This window comes from Heterodontus francisci, chromosome 13 (assembly GCF_036365525.1).
Source record: "Heterodontus francisci isolate sHetFra1 chromosome 13, sHetFra1.hap1, whole genome shotgun sequence".
NCBI classification, from domain to species: Eukaryota; Metazoa; Chordata; class Chondrichthyes; order Heterodontiformes; family Heterodontidae; genus Heterodontus; species Heterodontus francisci.
The window spans coordinates 101,998,666-102,016,815 of record NC_090383.1 but is presented as its reverse complement, the minus strand read 5'-3'; positions in this window follow the sequence as shown (position 1 = coordinate 102,016,815).

The window sequence follows — 18,150 nt, the reverse complement described above, 5'->3', positions numbered from 1 at the left end:
CAAACTGAGCGTCACTGAGCAGGTTATTGCTAAGCAAGTGCCGCTTGATGGCACTGTTGATGACACCTTCCATCACTTTACTGATGATTGAGAGTAGGCTGATGGGGTGGTGATTGGCCGGGTTGGACTTGTCCTGCTTTTTGTGTACAGGACATACCTGGGCAATTTTCCACATTGCAGGGTAGATGCCAGTGTTGTAGCTATACTGGAACAGCTTGGCTAGGGGCGCGGCAAGTTCTGGAGCACAGGTCTTCAGTACTATTGCCGGAATATTGTCAGGGCCCATAGCTTTTGCAGTATCCAGTGCCTTCAGTCGTTTCTTGATATCACGCAGAGTGAATCGAATTGGCTGAAGTCTGGCATCTGTGGTTCTGGGGACTTCAGGAGGAGGCCGAGATGGATCATCAACTCAGCACTTCTGGCTGAAGATTGTTGCAAATGCTTCTGTCTTATCTTTCGCACTGATGTGCTGGGCTCGCCCATCATTGAGGATGGGGGTATTTGTGGAGCCACCTCCTCCAGTTAGTTGTTTAATTGTCCACCACCATTCACGGCTGGATGTGGCAGGACTGCAGAACGTAGATCTGATCCGTTGGTTATGGGATCGCATAGCTCTGTCTATCGCATGCTGCTTACGCAGCTTGGCACACAGATTGTCCTGTGTTGTAGCTTCACCGGATTGACACCTCATTTTGAGGTATGCCTGGTGCTGCTCTTGGAATGCCCTCCTGCACTCTTCATTGAACCAGGGTTGGTCTCCTGGCTTGATGGTAATGGTAGAGTGGGTGATATGTCGGGCCATGAGGTTACAGATTGTGGTTGAGTACGATTCTGCTGCTGCTGATGATGGCCCACAGCGCCTCAGGGATGCCCAGTTTTGCATTGCCAGATCTGTTCGAAATCTATCCCATTTAGCACGGTGGTAGTGCCACACAACACAGTGGAGGGTATCCTCAATGTAAAGATGGTACTTTGTCTCTACAAGGACTGTGCAGTGGTCACTCCTACCAATACAGTCATGGACAGATGCATCTGCGGCAGGTGAGGACGAGGTCAAGTATATTTTTCCCTCTTGTTGGTTCGCTCACCACCTGGCACAGACCCAGTCTCACAGCTATGTCCTTTAGGACACGGCCAGCTTGGTCAGTAGTGGTGCTACCAAGCCACTCGGTGATGGACATTGAATTCCCCCACCCAGAGTACTTCTGCGCCCTTGCCACCCTTAGTGCTTCCTCCAAGTGCTATTCAACATGGAGGAGTACTAATTCATCAACTGGGTGGGGGGGGGGGGTGGGTGGGGGAGCAGTAGGTGGTAATCAGCAGGTTTCCTTGCCCATGTTTGATCTGATGCACGAGTCATCATGGGGTCCGGAGTCGATGTTGAGAACTCCCAGCGCAACTCCTTCCCGACTGCATACCACTGTGCCACCACCTCTGCTGGGTCTGTCCTGCCGGTGGGACAGGACATACCCGGGTACTGTGATGGTGGTGTGTGGGACATTGTCTGTAAGGTATGGTTTTGTGAGTATGACTATGTCAGGCTGCTACTTGACTAGTCTGTGGGACATCTCTCCCAATTTTGGCACAAACCCACAGATGTTAGTAAGGAGGACTTTACAGGGTCGACAGGGCTGGGTTTGCCGTTGTCATTTCTGGTGCCTAGGTCGATGTCATGTGGCCCATCTGGTTTCGTTCCTTATTGACTTTGTAGTGGTTTAATATAACTGAGTGGCTTGCTAGGCCATTTCAGAGGGTAGTTAAGAGTCAACCACATTGCTGTGGGTCTGGTGTCACATGTAGGCCAGACCAGGTAAGAATAGCAGATTTCCTTCCCAAAAGGAGATTAGTGAACCAGATGGGTTTTTATGACAATTGTCAATGGTTTCATGGCCATCATTAGACCAGCATTTTTAATTCCAGATTTATTAATTGAATTCAAATTCCGTCTTCTGCCATGGTGGGATTCGAACCCATGTCCCCAGAGCAATACCCTGGGTCTCTGGGTTACTAGTCCAGTGACAATACCACGATGCCACCGCTTCCCTTCACTGATAGTTTATAAGGCCTGTGTTCTCAGCACCTTGCTGTATGGCTATGAAACTTGGGTGACTTTCAGCTACCAGGAAAAGAAGCTCAATAATTTCCATCTTCACTGTGTGAGGCATATTATGGGTATATCCTGGCAGGACAAAATCATAAGTGTGGCAGTCCTCTCAAAGACAGAACACCCAAATGTGTTGGCACTAATCAAACAGTGGTGGGTTCTGTAGATGGGACATGTCTGCAGGATGGAAGACAGTCGCATCCCCAAAGACCTTCTGTATGGTGAGGTAGCCGGGACCAGATGACCAGTGAGGCACCCAAAGTTCTGCTTCAAGGACGCTTGCAAGTGTGACATAATAGCCCTAAATGTCGACTATCCCACTTAGGAGTTAATAGTTGGCGAAAGAGGGAAATGGCAACACATCCTGTGGACTGGTGGGCACTACCACGATGACCTGTTGCTAATGTAGCTTGGCAACAGGCGCCAACATCAAAAACAACAACTCACAGCATCCCTTGGCAGCTTCACATGCGGCACTTGTGGCAGAGCCTGCCTCTCAAGGATTGGCCTTCACAGCCATCAGCAAAAGTGCACCAAGAGAAGACACTCCACCTAAATGGATTGTTTGCTGCATGTCCATCATCTTTCGTATATGGAAGAATGCCAACTAACAGGGTTGAGGGTTGGACAGTGGGACCCAGGTTCAAACTAATAAAAGGTAACTTTCAGGAGGTAGCTCTTCACACAGAATGATCAACATTTGGAATGTGCTTGTGGGTAGGTTAATGGGGGCAAAAACCCTGCAATCATATCAGGAGAAACTACCTAGAGCACTGAAGGAGTACGGCGTTGCTATTGTTGGATGAATTAAGATGGACTAAATGGGCTTCCTCATCTGTAAGTATGACATGGTTAGGCCGAATGACCTGTTTCTGTGCTCTATGTCCTATGAACCTTATGACTCAGCAGCCAGTTTGTATGACTGCTGTTTAACTAACTTATGACCTCCACCACTGATGACCTCATCTAATACACAAATGATGCACCCCTATTTGGCTGTGGAATTATTTGAGCAATTAAATGGGCCTCTGAGGAAAGAAGAATGATAACTATAGTATTTAACATTATCCCAATTTACAATCAATTGGGGTGGGAAACTTTCTAAAAGGGAATCAGAGTTGAATGGATATGTTGCAGTATTATTTCTCAATCATGTGTTACTATAAAGAAAGAGATCGACTCAATTTAGTGTTAAATCATGATCCTAAGTTGCTGGAAAATTCAGATACAAGGAATATTTGACCACCATAGAAGTTCATACGGGGAGGGGGGAGGGGAAGATTTTCTCTGTGCTGTTTATAATTAACTCATAAACATAGATAAAGAATGCAATTATGATTTTTCTATCAATACCAAACAGGAAATCACTCCCTCTGTCCCCTGACCTCCTGTGCTGATTAATTTCTTTAAAAAAGGATCCAGAGAAAAAAAACTGGTTGGAAATCAGAGCAGGATTAGATTATGGGGATAGGAACGGACTGAAATGATCAAATACTTCATAGGTCATGGTGGTTTTAGTGCTATTAATTAAACCTAGAGCTCCGGGGATTCACGGTAAGCCCTGGAAATGAATAAGAAATTAGCTGAAGGACAGGAAACAATGAGCATTCATTTAAGGAGTTGTGTCAGTGGGAGGGAAATACTGAGTGGAATGCATCAGGGTTCAGTGACAGGACTACTACTATTTCTAATTTACATAAATGACACGAGTACAGAAATTTCATGAAAAATGGTTAATATTGAGTCATCTCGGGCCTCCCCATTGAGGTGTGGGGATTATACCATGTGGCCTCAGACCTTTTAGGTCGTGGGCTAGTATCTTGCTCTACCAAAAAAAGACAATGATGTCTCTGATTTTGTAGATTTCCTCCTTTTAACTACTAAAGACTGGGCACTGACACCTCCTGTTACCAGCAGTGAAGACATCAGGACTGATTAACCATTTACGCTTGGAGTAGAATGCACACACTGGTATCTCGCGCTACCAATAATCAAGACATTTGATATCTCTTTCCAATTGTAGAGACAACACCGGAAACACTGGTTTCCTTCTTATGACCCCTGAAGACATGACTAGTGCTGAAAAATGATATAGCTCACAGAGAAGCAATGCTGCTGTGAGCTGAATGAAACCAAATGATTAACGGTTCTGCCATGATTTAATGGGCCGAAGTTAAAGTTTGCTACAGCAGTCAAGCTAATTTGAATAAAAGCTCTGATACAAAATGCTTTGCGCAGCAAATACATTTTAGATGAAAATTATTTTAAAAGGCTTTCAGTTAGTGTTTCTGAGTAAGGACTGTGGCAGCACTGTAAATAATATGGTGTTTAAATTATACTAATTCTCCTTATTTAAAAAAAAACACCTGACCCCACCCCCCAAAGAAACCATTCTGTGTACAGCAGTCTGTACTCATTCAGAATTATTGAAACAGCTGACAAGATGTAATATTCTCCTGATGGTATTCTGTTCAATGTTTTTCTCCATATGTGTGACCAGAGGAAAGAAAGACTTACATTTTTATTGCGCCTTTCATAACCTCAGAAAATCCCACAGCGCTTTACAGCCAATGAATTACTTTTGAAGGGTAATCACTATTGTAATGTGGGAAACACGGCAACCAATTTGCTGTCAGAAAACTCCCACAAACTGCAACGTGATAATGGCTAGATGACTTATTTTTAGTGATTTTTGTTTGAGGGATAAATTTTGGCCAGGAAACTGGAGAGAAAGTCCCTGCTCTTTTTCAAATTGGTGTCATGGGATCTTTTACATTCACTTGAGAGGCAGATGGGACCTCAGTTTAAGGCTTCATCTGAAAGATGGCACCTCCGACAGTGCAGTACTCCCTCAGTATCGCACTGGAGTGTCAGGCAAGATTTTGTGCTCAAGTCTCTGGAGTGGGACTCAAAGCCACAACCTTCTGATTCAGAGGCTGGAGTGCTACCATCTGATCCATGCTGAGCTGGTCTAAATCCAAATCCACTCTGCTACTTGCTCCCCTTTTCAAGCAACTACTTAATTTCTTTTTAAAGAATTTACTGGTGGCTAAATTTGTTACGGCCAGCTTTCAGACACAATTTCAGAGTGTGCCTGAACTGGGATGCCAATTTATTCTAAATTGAGGGGGTTGCGGTGCAGTGCAGGCGGTCGCAGCAGCCCACAGTAGTACTGTGAAGCCGAGAGGCTCCTGTTAGTTCCACACCAAGGTAAGTATGAAGAATATACTTGCATTTCTGGTGGCCTCCTTTTTTTATATTTTTTTTACAAAAAAGCCCAGACAAATTTAGTAGTGGCTCGAGCACATGACAAAATCCCAATGCTACATTTGTTACTATTCAACCTTCTGACTCCATATTCAGGTAAGTAAAACATTTTTTACTTGCCCTTTTGTTGGCAGTCTCCAATGGTCCCTTTTTTAAGGTCGCTGCTCTGCACCTGACTGAACTGATGGCAGTGTGCACAGAGTATACTGTGCTCGGGCACCAACCAGTTACAGGAGGGGCCCTGAGCATTAGGACCCTGATTTTCATAGGCAATGGGCCTGAATCCTGTTTCAGGTGGATGCCCTGTACGTTACAAGACACCCTGACCAATATGACATGCGCGCAAACCCGGCATGGAATGAGCATTGTGCCATATTGGATACTTCAGTGCCTATTTTCTACCTGAAAAACAGGCACAGCATGATCCAATTTCTAGGCCCTTGTCTTCCTCCATATATTCCTCCATGGCCTCAACTCACCATCTGTAATTTCCTCCTTTCTTATATGTCCTCCTGAAAACTGCTCTTCTCTCATTCCTTCCATCTCCAATGCTCACTGCATAATTTAAATCTATCTCTGTGACCAGGCTTTTGGTTACCTTTCCTGGTTTAGTATCATTTTCCTTATACCTATTTGTGAAGTGCCTGCGTACATTTCTTTGTGTAGAATATGCCATTCAAATGCAAGTTTCTGTAGAGCCTTCGGTGAGTTTTAAGGTTGAAGGGAGTGTCTGCATGCAGAGAGAATTAGGTATTTGCATTATCTGCCGCACGTTTGCCTTTATTGACTTTATAACATTTTTTTTGTAATTTGCCTTTAGCAAAATAGTCAAAGTCTATTGATGTTGTGGAAATATGGTAAGCAGCACAGCAATCATTGAGTTAAGAAATCAATTGGCATAAAGTATGAAGAGATCATTTTAACCTTTTTGTGTTTCTATGGGGAGTAATACAGAGCAGGACGTAAATCTGACATTCCACTCGATCCTGCGAGTTTCCCATCTGGTGAGTTAAGTTAAACTTTACCCTCTTAGTTTACCAGACAGTAAACTTCATGTACAAGGGAGCCTTACTTCTCTCAGGCACTTGGTTTCTTAAATGTAAACCCTCCCTTTCATTTCACTCCAAATGCAAAACATGCACCAAAATGACTCTAAAGGCTAGTTTCATAGTGCTGGGCCTTTCTCTCAAATAAAAGCTGCTGAAAGCAGTCTGGACTGCTGCCACACCATCGCAAATGCTGACAGTAACCTGCTGTTGCCATAAATGTTCACTGGGGTTGTCACACCTGCAGGCAGGATATTAGCCTGAGGAAATAATAGCGTTAACATAACACTTTCACATTTTTCATTTTAACAGTTTGCAAGGTCGATTAGCTTTGGTTTTGATTTCAATTTGACGTGTTTCACAAAATGCCACCTGTAATTGTGCTGTGTATTTTTGGCTGCTGTTGGTACGAAGAACAGAGCTAAGAGCTAGGCAGTGGGGACCATTTTCACTTTGACTGCAGGCAGGAAACTGGCTGCAGTGGAGTTGATGAAATGGAAAATCAGACCACGCATGTTAACGGTGTGGATGCTCAGCTGATCTTAGCTAGGGCAGTCGTATGGGGGCAACATTTGGCCTCAAGTGCTTTCTGTGCTAAGGCCAGGAAATTCATCCAAAGTTCTCACTCCTGATTGCTATGTGATGGTGCCTATACACAATCAAGTTTAACTATAATGACACATACAGTTGAATACTGTGATGATGCTAATAAGCACGTAAATAGTGGCTAATTGGATGAGATACCCCAGATCTGTATCATCAGTTTTCCATCCTTGCCTGTGGTTAGAATTACCCCTACTGTGCTGTAGATGCATGAATAAATTGGTTTTCTATTTAATGAGCTGCATCTTCAGTATGCTGCAAATATTGTTCACGTGGATTTATTGGCATGAAGCTAGTTGACAGATGCGGTCCCTCCGAGTTGTTTATGTGTACATATTGGGTGTGCAATCTGGATGCAAACAGCACTCGTTTTCAGAACGGAATTTTTTTTGCTCAAGTTTCTGCTCAAACTTATTTGCAAACTGCCAAACGTAAAATCTTCCATGAACCCAAGCAATTGGGCAGAAAATAATTTTTTAAATAGGTTGGTATTAAAAAAAAATGCCCCTTGATATATTTAAGAGTGGAAACCTTATTAATGTACCTGAAAAGGAGTCAATTGCTGAAAATAAGCACTTCTATCAATGTCTCGTCTACTAACTGAGTAACCTGATTTTAAATAACTGAAAATGATATGAAGGAAACTATACAGAACTATTTATTAGTTTTATTGGTGTACAATAGTCAGTTTCTGAGTAAATTAAATATTTCTTCATTTCAAAACTTTTGCCTATTAATGTCCTTGTACCAAAAAAGAAAACAGCTTAATTTTTAGACCCTCCTTGAAGGATCGCAAACAATCGCAATGAGAGTAAACATCTGATGCTGATTAATTCATTGAGGGTGGGGCCAGTTTCCAGCGCAAAGTTTCTTTAAACCAGTGTGAAAGATCATGGAAATGGGATTGCACTGGATGTAATTTGCTCTTGGAATTCCCCAATCTTTTGCACTGGTTTGGGCGAATTGCGCTGATAAAAATAGCACAGAAACTCCAGTCCAAGGTGTCTGTTTTATAGCAGAGTGCTTACAGGTAACCACTTGGTTGTGCCATAAGTTAGAATGCTTTCACTGCTCGGACCTGGCATTGAATTCTGTCTGGGCTGTTGAGATTTTATGATATTCTCTATGTTAGCTGCAAGTGTGACTTGAAGCACTTTAACACCTAATGTGCGCAGGTCCACAGGAACTATAATGCCCTTTATTTACAAATTATTGGTATTAAATCATCAGTGCCATTGAGAAAAACTATAGGTGAGCCCCCTAGCCCCCATCCCCCCTCCCTCCCCAACAGTTGTGAATCTACCTCTGAGTATCAAATCATATACAGAAGGAGGGTCAAATATGTGATTTCCAAGTCTGTGCTGATTTTCCTGATCTTAGCCAGAGCAGCTGCATGGGTGCTTTACTTGGCCTCGGTACCTTTTACGTAAGGAGTGGATGTTCATACAAGGTTCCCACTCCTGGTTGCTTTATATGTATACACATATGCATCAGGCTTGGTTATTATGCCACATACAGTTGAATAGCCTGTTGGCACTAATAAGCACTTGAATAGTGGCTAATTGGATGAGGTGCCAGAGTGTGACCAGATCCCATGGCAATAAGGGAGGACCAAATAAGCAAAGCCACGTGGAATACTATTATGAGAAGTGGTAATATCTCACTAGTGTAATGGGGAGCATACTTGTGTGAATGCAGGTAATTGAGGACAGTGGAAGGGGTCTGATTCTTGCATCTAACTCATGTGGGTCCCTCTCCTGAGATGGCGTGCTTGATGTTGGCAATATCAATTAAAAGCAGTATTCCTTTCAGACCATTGACGTATCTTACATAAGTGTTTCAAATATTGCTGCAAAATGCAGTGAACCCTCATGACAAGCAGTCAACACATTAAGTGTGAATATAAATGTTTAACACAGTGTTACGACCAGTTGAGAAAGGGGCCTAGGTTTCCCCCTCAGCCTTCACCTGGTCTTACTGCAACAGGGTTAATTTTAAACACACTGTTTTTTTTAGCTCCCCCTTGGTGAATCCTTGTTCACTAACTTCCAATTATAAGACAAAGAAACTAGACAAACAGTTTTCTTAGGTTTAACGAAAAAAGGTTGAACTTTATTAAACTTAAACTCTAATTCGGTTAACGCCTACAGATACGCGACATGCTTACACTAGCATGCATACACATGCAGATAGAAACAGAAAAGAGCAGAAGAAATAAAGTGGAAAATTTTGAGGCAATATCTGAAGATGCTTTTGGTCACTGTTCTTCGAGCTCGCTGTAGAGTCCTTGATTGTAGGTAGGTCTTGCTTTTCGTTGGGACCCATATTCTTCTTAAACCTTGTTCAATGTAGGAGACCTTTCTCTCTTGCGTTTTATGTGTTCTCAATGGGTCCAGAGGCTTGTGAGAAAGAGATGGGAGCAGTCAGGAGAAGTCTTCTCACTCCAGGAGCAAACAGTCTTTTCCAAGTTCAAACTTTTTATACAATTCAGAAAAAACGCAAGTTACCAAGCAGGTTAGTCATGTGACTAGCTGGTCTGACCATGTCTGTTTGTGGATTCTCTTGTTTTAGCCGACCCTGGAATATCTCTTTTTACGCACAATACCTGGTGCTCAAAGACCATTGTGGGTTAAATTGGAGCAGGGAATAGCCCCTTTGTCCCTCCAAGCACTGTCTGTTAGTATGCAAATGTTTTTTTCCAGCCACGGCTGATCTGTTTAACAAGTAATTTCCACACTCCAGCAACAGTTTAAAATCATTGTTGATATGACGAAATTAATATGCCTCATTCTTGGCAGGTGTGTGGGGGGGGGGGGGGGGGGTCTGCATGACACCTCCACACCCAGTGGAATGAAATGTGATTTGAGAAAAGCGCATTTCATTAAAAAGGGTCAAGAGGGAAAATATAAGATACAGGAAAAAATGCATGCGTCTCTCTCTCTCTCTCATTCATTCACATCCATTCATAAATCCTCAAACTTATTACAGCTTGTCTTTTCTTGGTGCCAGTGCTGTTTTAACTACTCTCTTTTGGCATCCCAATAAACATGGGGTTCTTTGGGGAGGTTTTTCTTCAGTTTGCCCATTTTCATGACTGCCTAGGGTCTTTGTTCCTGTTGAGGTCTGCAAAGTGGGGGGTTAGATTTAATTAGCCCTAATTTGGAAATTTTTTCTCAGGAGAGTCAGTAGTGGGCAGGTATATCCTGAATTGTTTCAGTGCTTTGCTGAGTCATGCAAAGGCTTTTGAATTCAGGGGATGGGTGGTTCCCTTTTCTTTGACTGTGGGGGAGGATTCTTTGCTAATGTCCCCTTTGTCCTCTGGGACACGTCTGCCTGCAGGTATTTGTGCAGACGCTACTGCACTCCCCTGTGGCACTTTGACTAAGTGAGGGATCATCCTCACGGTTTCTCTGCCCCCTAGAGATCTTTCTTTGTCTCTGCAGGTTCCTGTAAATGCTGTTAGCAACACTGGTGGGTGCTTCTAGTGTCTGAATTTACATAGGAAGATGGAGGGTCTGACTTTTCATATTTTTCGGGGTTGGCTAACCAGACAGTAGGGGTTTTCATCCAGGATTCCTCCTGGACTTCCTTTATCCTGCCCTCTTGCTCACTTTATCCTCTTCCCTTTCTAACCTTTTGCCAGCCTTGTGCCTGCCTGTCCCCTTTTGTTCTCTGTGGGGGGCACTTACAGTTCACCAGCCCTCTGCTGGAGGGTCCTCCTAACACCGGTACAGGACTTAAGGGTGCAGGTTTCACTGTAGATTGGGGTTTCCCCTCAACCTGGCACATGTGGCAACCCTTGCATTACTCCACCACATCTTTGTAGAGTTTTGGCCAGTCAAACTGCTGTCTTATGCGGGCTTTGGTCTTTCATATACCGGCATATACAATCACTGTGGGCCCATCTTAATATTTCTCTCCGGTACCTCTGTGGCACAACTAACTGGTGAACTGCTGTCCACTCCTTGCTCTCAGGTCTGTGAGGAGAACTCCATTTCCTCATCAGTACTTCGTTCTTTAAATAGTAGCAATCAGGGATTCCCTCTGCTTCACTTTCAGACTGGGCAGCCTGTGCTAACTCTTGCAATACTGGGTCAGCTCGCTGAGCCTCAGCTAGGGAAAATTCATCAGACTCATTCCCTCGGTCTTTTAACTTTCCAAATAAAGTCTCTGTCAGACGGACCTCATGGTCATCTGCCTGCAGTGCCAATTCAGTCTCCTCTGGGGGAGCTGGTTTGATCATAGCCTGATTCATTACACATTCAGGCAAACTGCAGGGGTCCATTTTCCGCCACTGCCCTGCCTCTCAGACCTCCTGCGGTCTTTCACTGCTGGGGAGCTACCAACTTCACCAGTTCATTATGCCTGTCTTTTTGTGGGATATGTCGAGCATTCTTTGTTCCAGTCCTACTCAGGCCCCCTCCCCCAACTCTTTTTCCGGTACATTGATGACTGTATCGGTGCCGTTTCCTGCTCCCGCCCCGAACTAGAAAACTTTATCAACTTTGCTTCCAATTTCCACCCTTCTCTCACCTTTACATGGTCCATCTCTGACACTTCCCTTCCCTTCCTCGACTTCTCTGTCTCCATCTCTGGGGATAGGTTGTCTACCAATATCCATTATAAGCCCACTGACTCCCACAGCTACCTCGACTACACTTCTTCACACCCTACCTCCTGTAAGGACTCCATTCCATTCTCCCAGTTTCTCCGTCTCCGACGCATCTGCTCTGATGATGCTACCTTCCATGACGGTGCTTCTGATATGACCTCCTTTTTCCTCAACCGAGGATTTCCCCCCACTGTGGTTGACAGGGCCCTCAACCCTGTCCGACCCATTCCCCGCACCTCTACCCTCACCCCTTCCCCTCCCTCCCAGAACCGTGACAGGGTTCCCCTTGTCCTCACTTTTCATCCCACCAGCCTCCATATCCAAAGGATCATCCTCCGCCATTTTCGCCACCTCCAGCGTGATGCCACTACCAGTCGCATCTTCCCCTCCCTTCCCCTGTCAGCATTCCGAAGGGATCGTTCCCTCCGCGACACCCTGGTCCACTCCTCCATTACCCCCACCACCTCGTCCCCATCCCAGGGCACCTTCCCTTGCAATCGCAGGAGGTGTAATACCTGTCCCTTTACCTCCTCTCTCCTCACTATCCCAGGCCCCAAACACTCCTTTCAGGTGAAGCAGCGATTTACTTGTACTTCTTTCAATGTAGTATACTGTATTCGCTGCTCACAGTGTGGTCTCCTCTACATTGGGGAGACCAAGCGCAGACTGGGTGACCGCTTTGCGGAACATCTCCGCTCAGTCCGCAAGCAGGACCCTGAGCTTCCGGTTGCTTGCCATTTCAACACTCCCCCCTGCTCTCATGCTCACATCTCTGTCCTGGGATTGCTGCAGTGTTCCAGTGAACATCAACGCAAGCTCGAGGAACAGCATCTCATCTACCGATTAGGCACACTACAGCCTGCCGGTCTGAACATTGAGTTCAATAATTTCAGAGCATGACAGCCCCCCACTTTACTTTCATTTTTAGTCATTTTTAGTTATTTTTTCTTCCTTTTTTTTTTTTTTTTTGGCATTCCTTTTTACATTTTTTACAATCTTTTTTTGTATTTATTTCAGTTCATCTTAGTTTGTTCAGTTTGTTCACCCACTGTTTTTTTCAGGTTGTTTTTCTTCAGGTTTGCACTTGCTGATGTTCAATATTCAGTATATTCACACCTAATCTGTACTAATGCTTTGTCTTTCAACACACCATTAACATATTGTTTGCCTTTGCTCCGTGACCTTTTGGTCAGCTATGTGGCCTGGTCCAATCTGCACCTTCTCCTTTGTTATCTCTTGCCCAACCCCCACCTCACTTGTTTATAATCTGTGACTTTTCTAATATTTGTCAGTTCCGAAGAAGGGTCACTGATCCGAAACGTTAACTCTGCTTCTCTTTCCACAGATGCTGCCAGACCTGCTGAGTGAATCCAGCATTTCTTGTTTTTGTCACCAGTTCATTACCTAGGAGCAGGTCAACCCCGTCCATAGGCAAACTCGTGACAATTCTCAAGGACATCGTTCCCGAAACTCGGTCACACTCCAGGTGCAACCAGTGTACAGGTACAGACATACACTGCCCTCCTATACCATCCATCACCATTCTGGTATTCACTGCACTCTCTGGGGGAAAGGTCAGGCCTTCTCCCAGTAAAAGGGATCTAGTGGTCCCTGTGTCCCTGAGAATTACTATGGGCTTGCTTTCCCCACTCGAGGAATATGGGTTTACTGTCCCTTCAGACGCAAAACCCTGATAACCTTCAGGAGTTCTACTGAATTTTCCTGCATTTGCAGTAGTAAGCTTCCTGGGTCTCAATCTTACTACACTTAAAGCCACTGCTTGTTCTGCTGTGCTTTCCATCAGGTTGCCGTCTTCACTGAGCGGGTGTGCCCTGATTAACCTTACCAGCTTTCCCTTTAGTTTCCAGCAGTCAGCTCTTCAATGCCCTGCATCATTACAATGGAAGCACACAGGTCTCCGGGTCTCACTCCTGCTTACAGAACCTTCCTTTCTGGCTAGAGGAGGACCCCCCTGTGTATACTGCTTTTCTTTTTCTCCCAGGACTGCTTGGGCTCCTATCACCTTCCCACCCTTGATCCTTTTCGGATTTGTGGGGTGACTAGGAAAGGTTCTCCCTTGGGAAACCGACTTATAAATTAAAACAAACGCTTCACCCAGAACGGTCTCTTGCCAGGCTTTTTTTTTGTTTATTTGTTTAGAGATACAGCACTGAAACAGGCCCTTCGGCCCACCGAGTCTGTGCCGACCATCAACCACCCATTTATACTAATCCTACACTAATGCCATATTCCTACCACATCCCCACCTGTCCCTATTGTTCCTACCACCTACCTATACTAGGGGCAATTTATAATGGCCAATTTACCTACCAACCTGCAAGTCTTTTGGCTTGTGGGAGGAAACCGGAGCACCCGGAGGAAACCCACGCAGACACAGGGAGAACTTGCAAACTCCACACAGGCAGTACCCAGAATTGAACCCGGGTCGCTGGAGCTGTGAGGCTGCAGTGCTAACCACTGCGCCACTGTGCCCGCTCCTCCTCTACATGGGTCTTTATGGAATGTGGGAGAGAGTGTTTAAATTCCTCTGGGAATTAATTCTCTGAGATTCTCATAGCTGAACTGTACTTTAAGAGCCCTCAGCCACTGGTCAAAAGCCAGCTGCTTACTTCTTTCAAACTCCAGATAAGTTTGATTAGCTTGCTTCTTGAGGGTTCTAAACTTTTGGTGATAGGCTTCAGGTACATATGCCCAAGGGTAGCAGTTTTTGTCAGTTCATAATTTGATGAACTCTTATCTGGCAACAGGGAACAAACCTCATGGGCTTTTCTGGTTAGCTTGCTTCGTAATTCAAGAGGCCAGTTCTCAGCTGGGCATTTTCGCTGCCTTGCCAGTTTCTCAAAAGACACAAAAACGCGTCCACATCTTCCTTATTGAATTTTGGGATTAGTTGAGATAGTTTTAACAATTTTGTACCCAGCCTTGAATTATACTCCTCCATATTGGCCATGCTTTCACTGGGGTTACTCTGTCGCCCCCTAGTTAACTCAAGACCCTTCATCTCTCCCTCTTCGCATTCTTTCTGGAAGGTTTTTTCTCTCTCCTACCTCTCTTTGTCTTCATGTTCCTTCTGGAAGGTTCTTTCTTTCTCTCTCTCTCTTTCCTCAAATTCAAGTTTCCTCGGTTCCAATTGTATCTTTGCTAACAATACCCTGTCAAAATCTATTTCTAACCCTGTTTCTGCTTCTTCAAGATTCAAGGGAATAATGGTTGGCCACTAGCCTTAGGAGTTCAGACTTCCTAGCCTTGCCTCGTACAGTGATCCCACACATAAAAACATAAGAACTAGGAGCAGGAGTAGGCAATTCAGCCCCTCGAGCCTGCTCTGCCATTCAATACAATCATGGCTGATCTCATCTCGGCCTCAACTCCACTTTCCTGCCTGTTCTCCATAGCCCTTCAACCCATTTCTAATTAAAAATCTGCCTATCTCCTCCTTAAATTTACTCAATGTCCCGGCATCCACCGCACTCTGCGGTAGTGAATTCCACAGACTCACGACCCTCTGAGAGAAGTAATTTCTCCTCATCTCTGTTTTAAATCTGCTACCCATTATCCTAAAACTATGCCCTCTTGTTCTAGATTGCCCCATCAGAGGAAACATCCTCTCTACATCTACTTTGTCAATCCCCTTAATCATCTTATATACCTCAATTAGATCTCCTCTCGTTCTTCTAAACTCCAGAGAGTAAAGGCCTGAACTGCTCAATCTCTGTTCATAAGACAAACCCTCATCTCTGGAATCAATCCAGTGAACCTCCTCTGAACTGCCTCCAATGCAATTACATCCTTCCTCAAGTAAGGGGACCAAAACTGTACGCAGTACTCCAGTTGCGGCCTCACTAATGCCTTATACAGTTGCAGCAACACTTCCCTACTTTTATACTCTATTCCTTTAGCAATAAATGCCAAAATTCCATTTGCCTTCCTTATTACCTGCTGCAACTGCATACTAGTTTTCTGCGAGGACACCCAGATCCCTCTGCACTGAAGTACTCTGAAGTTTCTTTCCATTTAGATAATAAGTTGCCTTTCTATTCTTCCGACCAAAATGGTTGAACTCCAACTGCCAAATTTTGGCCCATTCACCTAACTTATCCATATCCATTTGTAAATTTCTTATTTCTTTATTGCAACTTACTATCCCACTTATTTTAGTGTCATCTGCAAATTTGGCTATAGAGCCTTCTATCCCTGCATCCAACGACCGAACCCTGTGGCACACCATTAGTTACATCTTGCCAACCAGAAAAGGACCCATTTATCCCTATTCTATGTTTTATGTTGGTTAGCCAATCCTCTGTCCAAGCTAATAAATTGCCCCTAACCCCATGTGATCTTGCCTTGTGTATTAACCTTTTGTGTGGCACCTTATCAAATGCCTTCTGGATGTCCAGATATACTACATCTACAGGATCCCCATTATCCACTTTACTTGTTACATCTTCGAAGAACTCTAGCAAATTATTCAAACATGATTTACCCTTCATAAAACCATGCTGACTCTGATGGATTGCATTTTGATTTTCTAAATGTCCTGTTATTAATTCCTTAATAATGGATTCCAACAATTTCCCAACGACAGATGCTAAACGAACTGGTCTATAGTTTCCTACTTTCTGCCTCCTTCCTTTTTTGAATAAGGGCATTATATCAGCATTTTTTCAATCCACTGGAACCTTGCCTGCATCCAAGGAATTTTGGAATACTTTAACCAATGGATCCACTATCTCTGCTGCCACTTCCTTTAAGACCCTAGGATGTAGGCCATCAGGCCCTGGGGACTTGTTTGCCTTCAATCCCAATAGTTTGCTCAGTACTTTTTCCCTAGTGATGTTCCAAGTTCCTCCCTTCCTATAACCTCTGCATTACTTGTTACTATTGGGATGGTATTGGTGTTCTCCACCGTGAAAACTGAGGCAAAATACTGATTTTGTGTGTCCGCCATTTCTGTGTTCCTCACCATTAACTCCCCAGTCTCATCCTCCAAGGGATCAACATTCACTTTAGCAACTCTTTTCCCTTTTATATACTTATAGAAGCTTTTGCTATCTATTTTTATATTTTGCCCTAGTTTTCTTTCATAATTTACCTTTGCTATTTTTATTACTTTTTCAGTAACCCTTTGTTGATCTTTAAAAGTTTCCCAATCTTCCAGCCTGCCACTGGCCTTTGCAATATGGTATGCCTTAGTTTTTGTCTTTATGTTACCCTTAACTTCCTTGCTTAGCCATGGATGTTTTCTCCCCCTTTACAATCTTTCTTCCTCTCTGGAATATATTTTAGTTGGGAGGATTTGAATATCTCCTTAAACATCTGCCACTGCTCATCAACTGTCCTACCTTTTAATCTTCCTGCCCAGTTCACTAGGGCCAAATCTGTCCTCATGCCTATGTAATTACCTAGTACGCTAGTGTGGGACTCCAGTTTCTCGCCCTCCAACTGAACTTGAAATTCTAGCATGCTATGATCACTCTTCCCTAGAGGATCCTTAACTATGAGATCATTAATTAATCCCACCTCATTACACAATACCAAATCTAGAATAGCCTGCTCCCTGGTTGGTTCCACAACATATTGCTCCAAAAAACAATCTCTAATACATTCAATGAACTCTCCGTTGAGGCTCCCTTTGCCAATATGATTAATCCAATCGATATGCATATTAAAATCACCCATGATTATTGCTGCACCTTTCTTACAAGCCCCCAGTATTTCCTGGTTTATACTGTGCCCCACTGCAGAACTACTGTTTGGGGACCTATAGATTACTCCCACCAGGGTCTTCTTTCACTTGCTATTTCTTATTTCTACCCAGACTGATTCTACGCCTTGATCTCCAGTGCCTATATCGTTTCTCACTACAGTACTGATCTCTCCCTTTACTAACAACCTCCTTTTCCTTCCTGCCTATCATTCCGAAATACTGAGTACCCTTGGATATTCAATTCCCAAACCTGGTTTCCCTGCAATCACATCTCAATAATCACCATGAAACCATGTGAATCTCCTTTGCACCCTCTCCAGTGCAATCCCATCCTTCCTATAGTGTGGTGCCCAGAACTGTACACAGTACTCCAGCTGTGGCCTAACGAGCGTTTTATACTGCTCCATCATAACCTCCCTGCTCTTATATTCTATGCCTCGGCTAATAAAGGCAAGTATCCCATATGCTTTCTTAACCACCTTATCTACCTGTGCTGCTGCCTTCAGTGATCTATGTACAAGTACACCAAGATCCCTCTGACCCTCTGTACTTCCTAGGCTCCTACCATCCAATGTATATTCCCTTGCCTTGTTAGTCCTTCCAAAATGCATCACCTCACACTTCTCAGGATTAAATTCCATTTGCCACTGCTCCGCCCATCTTACCAGCCCATCTATATCGTCCTGTAATCTAAGGCTTTCCTCCTCACTATTTATGACACCACCAATTTTCGTTTCATCGGCGAACTTACTGATCATACCTCCTATATTCATGTCTAAATTATTAATGT